Source organism: Aquarana catesbeiana, linkage group LG01, assembly GCF_042186555.1.
Source record: "Aquarana catesbeiana isolate 2022-GZ linkage group LG01, ASM4218655v1, whole genome shotgun sequence".
NCBI lineage: Eukaryota > Metazoa > Chordata > Amphibia > Anura > Ranidae > Aquarana > Aquarana catesbeiana.
The window spans coordinates 57,458,307-57,468,665 of NC_133324.1; positions in this window are offsets into that span (position 1 = coordinate 57,458,307).

Consider the following 10,359-nt stretch of genomic DNA (forward strand, 5'->3'; position numbering starts at 1 on the left):
ATGGGTGCTCATGCAACTAAAGAAAAATGAAAAAGAGAAGGAGGCGCACCGACCTAGTGCATTACCATAAAAACGGTTTATTAAAAGTATAAAAACAAAGGTACTACTCACAAGCGAGCATAAAAAACAGGCTTCTCTTAACAGTAGCAGCTTTATCCCTTGCTGCTTGATGACGAGAGTTAGATGATGGTACCCCAAACGGCTGACGTTTCAGGGGCGCCCCCCATTCCTCAGAGTCTGTGGATCCTCTGTCCAATTTGCCTTAATGTATACATCCGCACGTCCACGCCCCAAGTGACCACTACCCTAATAGGCCACGCCCATCCATGAAAACCAGCTCCAAATAAAGGGGCAATACTAAATTCCCTCTCTATACCACTCTAAGGCAATACTTCCACATGTGAGGCTACCAGCAGGGCAGACAGTGTACCACATAAAGACTGTGGCATCCCACTTTGCCCAACGGTGGGACTTTCCCAACTGCAGAGGGGCAAAAGATGGGAAACACGTCCACATCACCCCACCTCCCAACTCGGGGTCATACTATTACAACTATAAGGGGTTTAATAGTATTGTGATGTTGGCGGTGGTGTTGGCGACATATGAGTTTCTCTATGTGGACGTGGGGAAGAATGGCCAGATGTCGGATGGTGGAGTCATCGCCCAGACTGAGTTCTACAGACGGCTTCAGAGTGGTGGCTTGGGATTGCCACCTCCGGAAGACAACGTGGCTGGTCTGCCGTTCGTCTTTGTTGCCAATGAAGCGTTTGGGCTGGGTGATCACTCAAGACCAAACCCTGACGGCGCTTGAAGCTGCCCGTCCGTCTAAAATATATGGAGTACTTTGCGGGTAGGGGGGCCATTGATATGCCAGAATATGTTTAAGAAACATTTTTAAATAAATTTTTATTCTAAAATGAAATAATATTTCCTTTGATTTACTGCTTGTGTTTCTTTTAGCTGTCTCCTAGGTTATCCAATGGGCTTTTCTTTTTGGACATTTTCTTCAATAGTGCAAACGTAATTTCTTTGATACATGAGGTGACAATCTTCTTCAGCTAACTATTATGTTGTGGGTTTGCTACACATACATACACCTTGTTTTTGTTGTTAATGTATGTAATGCATTACTGATAAAAAATATTCATCATTTTCAGCACTATGAATTAATTTTTTGGAGTCACGAAAATGGCTTGATTGTGGTAAATTATAAAGCACTATGGGTGTTATTTACTAAAGTAAAATCCACTTTGCGCTACAAGTGCACTGCAAAAGTGCACTTGAAACTGCACTGAAAGTGTAAGTTTCAAGTGCAAAGTGGATTTGCCTTTAGTAAATAACCCCTATTGTCACTGTAAACACCAACTTACTCAAAAAACTGCTATTGAGAGAAGAAGCCACACATTGTTGAGTAGAATACTTTTTACTCTGTGCACATTCATATGTGCGTTAGAAAAGGGTTTTTGAACAAACCAACATATTTTTTGAATAGAAATATTCTTTTTTGGGGTAAACAGGCATGTTTCAAACCATAAAATAATACACGACTCAGGAACTTACAAAGTTCAACTTTGATAAATTGAAGGCAATATCAGACATCAGTATGTCCAAACTGTGTTGATATTGCCTTCATCAGATGGAGTGATGTCACCCCCGTGAAAGCCAAATTTTGAAGATGCATACAAATTGGGAGTCAAAATGTGGATTTCCTTCCTGATACCATGCCTAATGTCAACATGTGCTAGCTCCCATCAAGGGGGATCAATGGACGCGTTTCGGGGGTGCAACCACTTCCTCTCAGCTACTTTAGTTGCGAGGAAGGGGTTGCACCCACAAAACGTGTACATTGATATCCCATGATGGCAGATAGCACATGTTGACACACTGTGTGCATCTTCAAAATTTGGCTTTTAATATTTTTAAAAAAGTTAGAAAAATATAAACAATTTGAATAATTTTGGTGTGTTTTAGATTCTGCCTAAAACATCAATGATGTTTTTGAGTCTTTTTTCAACATCATTGATGTCTTCCTCGATCTTCTGTAAATCCCTATTGGACACCATGATCTCCCCGATGAGGATCTGTGCACTTGTACTTGTGAAATGAGTTTCTTCTTCCACAACATCCACATCATCTAAAATAAAAAAACACACCATGTATTATAAATATGCAGGCATACATCTATTACCCGAAGCTGTGGTCTCAGACACTCACCTGTTGTGGTCACTATTTCGCCCAATTCATAAACCTCTCCTTCCTCCACATTCTCTGGTTGTGGTTTTGTGTTTTCCCCTTCTTTAGGAGGTTGTGGGTCCCTGGTGTCCTCTGATGTCCCGAGTCTTTTCTCCCCTATGTGAAGTAAAAAATGTTATACTTAGCAAACAGATATTTGAGGGCAGAAATAGTAATATGAAACATTGCTTGGAAGTGTCGTACAATTGTCTGTTTTGGCAGAGTTCCAAGCTGAAGACATGATTTTTTCCCTTTCTTAAAGCTGGAATACTTACCTTTTTCGGTAAAGTATCACACATGTGTGGGACACCCTGAAAAGTTTGTTCTGGTATCCCACACTAGTGCTCCTGCATCCAGATGTGTAAACAGCTGCTGAGTTGTCCTCTCCTTACATTGAATCAAGTTTGCATTTCATTCTAGTTACAAACCCATCTAGAAAACAATGTACTAAACTTCTTTTAAGACAAATAGGCATGACCAAATGTAGTTAACCTGCATCTGCAAAAAACATTCTATTAGTGGGTGAACGAACGATGTTTACTATGAACGATTACTGTGCCCACAAACCTGAAAGTTGCCATTTTAAACTGTACAACAGTAAAGAAAAGCACATGGAGCAGCATGCAAGTAATAATAATAATAATAGGAACACACGACAACTAATTACTTTTTTGCAGAACTCTCTTGATCCTTCTGTACCGATCGTGCTCCCTCAATTTCAGGTCTGACCAGGCCTTTCCTCAATTGATCCTTGGACCAGGTCTTTCCTCAGTTCATCCTTGGATTGTCGTACCCCAAAATTCCTGTGCAGACTTTTCACAATTTTAGTCATGATCTTGGCCTTTCTCACATTTGGGTTTGGGTAAGGTTTATGCTTCCCGTCATAGTCGGCCCTCTTCAAGATGTCCACCATCTCCTCCAGGACTTTCGTGGCTCCGGGCTTTCATCGCTGCTGCTGTCTTCATGCACTTGTTCTTTCTCCGCCATGTGCTCTCCCACTGCACCAAAAGTGAAGGGGCGGGGAATATACTAGAAAGAAGGTCAAGGGCGGGTGGAGTTTAATGCATGTGCAGTGTATATAAAGCGGAACACACAAATGCGTCGTACGTACGATCTGTGAGCGGAGGAAGGAGTAGCGGAAGCGCCGGTCGTTCTAATGAAGGTACAATTTTAACTTGGTGCATCAGTGGCCTATACTGCTTATAGATTGAGGCCTATATTGGGACAAGATTAGGAGAGTTTAGCCTGACATTAGGGTTTGTCTTATGTTGTGTCTTGCAGATAAAATGGATCGATTCAACGATCATGATTTCCTCCCCCAATTCATTGATTTGTACAGAGAGCTGCCCTGTCTGTGGCAGACAAAACACCCCTTTTATACTAATCGAATAAAGAGGAAGGCAGCACTGGATAAATTTCGGGAATTTGTGAAGCCGCAGATCCCCATGGCAAACATCAACTATTTGAAGTGCAAAATTGGTGGTCTGAGGAGCACTTATAATAGGGAGCGCAAGAAGGTCCAGACTGCGGTTTCTGTCAGACCAGACTGAAATCAGGCCATCACTCTCAACCCTTCCTTCCACTCTTCCTTCCACTCCAACTGAAGCTTCCAATGTCCAACCAGGGCCTTCCACCCAGGAAAAAGATGTGGAGGAGCCCAGCTTAAGTCAGGTATAGCATTGTTAAAGATATTTCTGAAAATTGTGTGTGATTGATGAGCAATAAACTAAAACTGTCCCTTTTTCATACACAGGAAAGCCTCAGCCAGGAGGATGCTGTGGAAAGTGGCAGCCAGTAGGTGGCAGGGGAAAGTGGCAGCCAGGAGGTGGAAGGAGTAAGTGGCAGCCAGGAGGTGGCAGGGGTAAGTGGTAGACAGGATGTGGCCGGGCCCAGTAGCCTGACTGAATCCCAGGTCCCCTCCCTCCGCCTTCAACAAAAAAGGCCCAGGATGGGGAGGAACCTGGAGGAGTCAGCACTTAGGTTAATTTAGCAGGCTTCTGCGGCCCTCAGAACCCCCCCAGTCCTCTTGAGGCCTATGCCTGCATGGCTGCCAGCAAAATGCAGATAATGGAGGTGGGCCAACGCCTCTTTTGTGAGGAAGTGATCTATCTGGCCCTAAATAAGGGGTTGAGGGGCGAACTCACAAGCAAAACCCACCTGTGTGAGTTGCACCATCCTCTTCCTCCTCCACCTCCTCCACCTCCTGCCACAACTCCAACACAAGAGCTACAGCCTGGAAGAAAGCATAGAAGGAAGTGTGTAAGGAAGACAAGAGAGTGATGGCCTGGGTTTGGTCTGGTCTGGTCTGGCAAAAGACGCAGGCTGTTGTAAGCCCACAGCCTGGGGACATATATGTCATCTGCTGCTGTTCCTGATCTCTCGGAATCCTGGACCTGATTGTGCTCCCTATTAAATGGACTCCTCAGGCTACCAATTTTGCCAGTCAAATAGTTGATGTGTGCCCTGGGGTACAAAGGCTTCACTAATTTCACCAGTTTATCCAGTGTTGCCTTCCTCTTTATTTTGTTATGATCCCTTAATAAATGTCTATTTTCTTCAAAAATCATTGGTTATGTGTTTTAATTAAAAAAGGATAGTTTGTTCTTGAGTAGGCAGGTACAGTTAAAAAATGCAAGGTCAAATTAACAAGGGACACCAACACCAACCAATCTCCTTGAGGTTAAAAAATATAAGATCATAATGGTGTTGTGGTAACTTGACACACAAAATGACAAAAAATATTATGGAGATCACTAAAAAAAAAAAAAAAAAAAAAAAAAGGAGATCTTGATTTAAAAAAAAAACAAAGAAGATCACTATAAACAAAAATTATAAACATTATTCTGGAGATCTGGCAAAAAAATAAAAAAAAATGGTTCATGAGATCACAAGAGATAATAAAGAAATCAGTTTGTGAGAACTCTGTATGAATATCAGCAGCAAAACAAATTCATTACTTTAGCATTATAAAGAAGAAGAGAATGCGCTGCATTAAAAGATTAAAACATTTGCAGTGTGATGAATGTGCTATCTCCATTACGAACGCTAGTCTTACCAGACCGAGCGCTTCCATCTTGTACTTGATTAAGAGCATGCGTGGAATTTCGTGCGTCGGAATTGTGTACACACGCTCGGAATTTTCAACAACAGATTTTGTTGTCGGAAAATTTTAGAACCAGCTCTCAAATTTTTGTTGTCGGAAATTCGGGCAAAAAATGTCCGATGGAGCCTACACACGGTCGGAATTTCCGACAACAAGCTCCCATCGAACATTTGTTTTCGGAAATTCCGATCATGTGTTTTTGCGGCATTAGAGGATTTTTTTTTGTTTAATGTGTGAACAGGTATGAGCAAATGGAGTGGGAGGGTTTGGTGGGGCTTGTTTTGCTCTAATGTTCTAATGGTGCAGGGCCAATGGTTATGTGTATTGTAGCCACATGGAATGCAAAACTATTTAGATTTTTTTTTAAATACTTTTATCTCAAGCAAATATTTTAACTTACCTAAAGTCGAATTCAATTTGTAGACATTTTATTTTCCAAGTACAAAGAATTCACTGATCTAATATTTATTTATTCAAATAATGTTGTATGTGTTGAAAAGCCTGTGCCCTTTTCTAAAGCCATTGACTTAATTTGGCAACATTGATCTTTTCATTTATTTTCCCTAAAAAAATTACAGTTAATTTTTTTTTCCACTTAGTTATTTAATAAAATGGCAAAAAACAATATAACTGATATCTGTTTTATGCCTCAATGTCAATAGAATATGTAATTGTTTATCTCTGGTCCAGCTGCATATGTTTTACTTTTTTATCCAGAAAATATTTTTGTTATGATGGGGGACACATGGGAAAAACACCAAAACATGTTCTTTTGATGTCCCCATTTAAAGCCTGGGTTCTGCCAAGTTTCAATACACTCGGTGATGTTTGCCAGATTTCTTACTTAAGCAATAAATGCTCAAAATTAAAAAAAAAAAGGAAAAATATTTTATAAGTACATCTTAGACTTGCATTTTAATTTTGTGAGGTCTTAAGCAAGACAAACAAGAAAATAAAAAAATGTTGACAACAAACTTCACAGGACAAAAATTGGTATTTTGCTTCAGGACGGCACAGAGTTTGTCCAAGTTGGCATGTCGTTGAAATGTTGCACCTTGGACAGAATTGCAATGTTCCAACCAGCCCATGTTAAAATAAAGAATAAATGAACTGTGTGGTTTAAAAAAAAACTTTCCTTGTATTCTACATACTGAAAAAAGGCAACAGATGGTTCACCCTAAATATGACCACCTCAAATTTCCCCCAGGGAAAGGTTCTCACAATGTGGTCTTATGCCAAGGTCTTGTAGTTTCATGGCTCCAGAGAATGTTTTCTGACTCTGATTACCTCTGCACACGTCCTCCATCACCTAGCATCCAGTGTTCTTATTCTAGATCAAATGAATAATATTTCCAACCAAAGAACTGGACCTCAGTTACACAGTATGATGGGAGAAATAGGGCCATAATGCTATAGGTAGACATGTGCGGTTCATTTAGTTCCGAATTAGAAATTCCAACTAATTTTTTGTTAATCGGAAATTCGAATGTATACAAATTTCTGATTTACAATAGTAAAGAATTTAAATTAATCCAAAATAACAAAATTTCGGACGAAATTCAATCAAATTAGAAATGTTTTTGAAGTCGATTGGAATTCAAATCGTTTTCAAATTTGATTCAAATTCTAATTTCTGTATTAAATAAAATCAAATAGAAAATAAAGGAATAGAATAGAAAATAATATGATAGAATGCAAAATAATAGAATAGAACAGAAAATAATAGAAAAATCAAATAGAAAATAAAGGAATAGAATAGCAAATAAAAGAATAGAATATAGTAAAACATAATAAAATAGAATAGAAAATGCAGGCATGGACTAGAATAAAATATAATATAACCATTGTACAAAATTCAAATTTTGAATAGAATAAATTCAGATTCGAATGGAATAAATTCAAATTAAAGTAGAATAGAATAGAAAATAAAAGAATAGAATAGAAAAAACAATAGAATACAATAGAATGAATATAACCATTTCCCAAAAAACAAATAGAATGAATTCAAATTTGAATATATTAGAAAACAATATATTACAACAGAATAGAAAAAAAAAACAATGGAATAGAATAGTATAAAATAGAAAGAATATAATCATCTTCCAAAAATTGAATTAAAAATAGAATACATTTGAATTCAATTAGTATAGAAAAGAATAGATTAGAATAGAAAATAATAGAATATAATTGAATAGAAAAAAACAATAGACTAAAATAGAATAAATAAGAAAGAATATGGTGGTCATAGGATGACATGGCCATGCCCCCATATGACCTCACAGTCCCAGCATGCCCCGCGACTGTGAGGTCATAGGGGGGGCAGGGTCACCGCCTATATAAGTCATAGCAGAGCGCACAGACAGCATTACAGCCGGAGAGAGCGTCGTGTCAACATCTCTGGAAGAGAAGAGGGAAGAAGACGATCCAGATGTCCGGGCTCCTCCGCTAGCAAAAGAGCGGCAAAAGAGCCCGGAAGAAGGCACCAGAGAAGAACCGGAGAGAGGGAGAAGACGCCGGAGAGACCCCCGAAGTCGGAAGAAGAACCCCGAAGTCAGAAGAAGACCCCCGAAGTCAGAAGAAGACCCCGGAGCTGCCTAATAAATTAATTTTAAAACCTGTGTAGTGTGTTTTATTTATTGACACTTTTTTTCCCTAGGTGAATGGGTAGGGGTCCGGGGGGCCGGGATCTGGGGGCCCCCTTATTAAAGGAAGCTCCCGGATTCCGATAAGCCCCCTGCCCGCAGACCCCGACAACCAACGGCCAGGGTTGTTGGGAAGAGGCCCTTGTCCTCATCAACATGGGGACAAGGTGCTTTGGGGTGGGGGGGGCGCAGGGCACCCCCTCCCCCAAAGCACCCACCCCCCATGTTGAGGGCATGCGGCCTGGTATGGCTCAGGAGGGGGGGGCACTCGCTCGTCCTCACCCCCTTTCTGACCGGCCGGGCTGCGTGCTCGGATAAGGGTCTGGTATGAATTTTGGGGGGACCCCCACTCCATTTTTTCAGCGTAGGGGGTTTCCCTTAAAATCCACACCAGACCTAAGGGCTTGGTATGCCCCTGGAGGGGAACGTATGCTTTTTTTAATTTAAAATTTGACGTGGAGTTCCCCCTCAAGATTCATACCAAACACAGTGCCTGGCATTGGCGGGGATCCAAGTCGGATCCCCGCACCAGTGCGAACCCGGCTCACAAGGTGTCAATCTCGCCAATAAAAGTGGCGAGATTGATACAATATCAGACAACAATACAAAAAGTTGACCAAAGGGTGGTGGTAAAGAGCTGAAAAACCACGTGATTTGGTGAAAGTTGGCTGGAAAAGTCCTGTGGTCTGTATGCAAGACAAACTTCTGGCCAACGCCCTTTGTACAAAAATCCAAGGAAAAGTTTGTACAAGGTCCGATCGTGTGTATGGGGCTTAACAGGAGTATGTCCATTGTATAAGCTTCCCTTGCCTGGTAACATAATGATACAAGATCCCGCAGCCCACCCAGTCACTAGTCGGGACACAGTGTAAGGTGGTGAAAAACATAAAAACTGTTTATTAAAAACTCAGGCTGGGTTCACGCTTGTGCGATCACAGACATCGCATGTGATTCACACTGCATTGCTGTGCAGATCACATGCGATGTTTGTGCGATGCAAATTCAGCCATACAAACTGTATGGCTGAAATCGCATCACATTCACACCAAAATGGTGCAGGACCCTTTTTTTTGGTCCTCACTGGAATCGGATCGCATGGGTGTTCACACCCATGCGATCCGATTCTTGCACCATTTGACAGTTCTCACTGAGATCTGCAAATCGATCTGGGGGTTTAATTAACTTTACATTGACACCTGCGGCGGTTCGCAGATGTCAGTGTGAACCAGTGCGCGTTTGAGGTGCGATGTGGGAACCGACACTAAATTGCAGGGTTTGCCGCATTGCACCAGTGTGAACCGGGACTCACAGAGAACTTATATTCCACACAAAACCAGACAAGGGCTTGATCACATTATCGTATGCAAAGGAAACTGTTAAAATAACTAAAGAGCAGCCAACATAAACTATGCTAATCCACCTCTAGCAACTAATAGCTGACAGTAATATAATTAACATGAGCTAATGAACTAGGCACTTCAACCAGTCTAGGTAACCAGACCGTTCGGCACCTACAACCCTGAATGCAAAGTACTGTACAATACACATTATTACAAGCAAGGCCTTTTTTCTCAGAGAATAGGTGCGGGAACTCAACCATGCCCGCCACACTCACATACCTGCCAAATGGCATCAAATAGTAGCTCTTCCCTCTGCATACAACCCCTCCCTCCACTGCCCTCATCTTCTCTCCCCTCCTTAAAAGCTCCACCATCTGCCATATGTCTTACCTTTGTTGCAATATTAAGCTGAAACACCTATCCGGCTGTAGTACCTCCCAGCATACTATACTAGATTACTATACTAATCTCACTTGCAAGGGAGATTATGCAGTAGGAGCATCAACAGCTGGTCACCAGGGAAAAAATGGAGACCACATAGGGTGCAGCCTACCACGCACCCTCTCCTGCCCATGACTGTTCTGTATCTCCCTTGTCCCTGTCCGGCACTCATTGGGATCTGCACAGGAGATCTGACCCGTGGGAGCTACTGGGAGATAAGCTATTACTTGTAATAGTAGAAGCTGGACTTCAGTCCAAGTGATAGTGGTGAGCAGAGAGCAGAAGACCTGAGCAGAAGAAACTGAGTTCCCCCTAGTTCCTGCTGAAAAAAAGCCCTGATTACAAGTATAAAAACATATATGAGAAGACAAACAGAATCAATGGGGGATCCAATTAACAATGGGAGAAAGACACTTAGGAGGCACACTATGGGAGAGACTTAGTTACAATAAACACACTATGACAGGCGGCCCCTAGTGGGGATTACAGTAACATCTATAGTCATTGCTGGTTTGAGGCTTAGAGGCCCCAAATATGTATATGGAACCTCCAGTTTCCAGAGTCTGTGTGTTTTGGGGAGATATGGACTTAAATCCAAAAA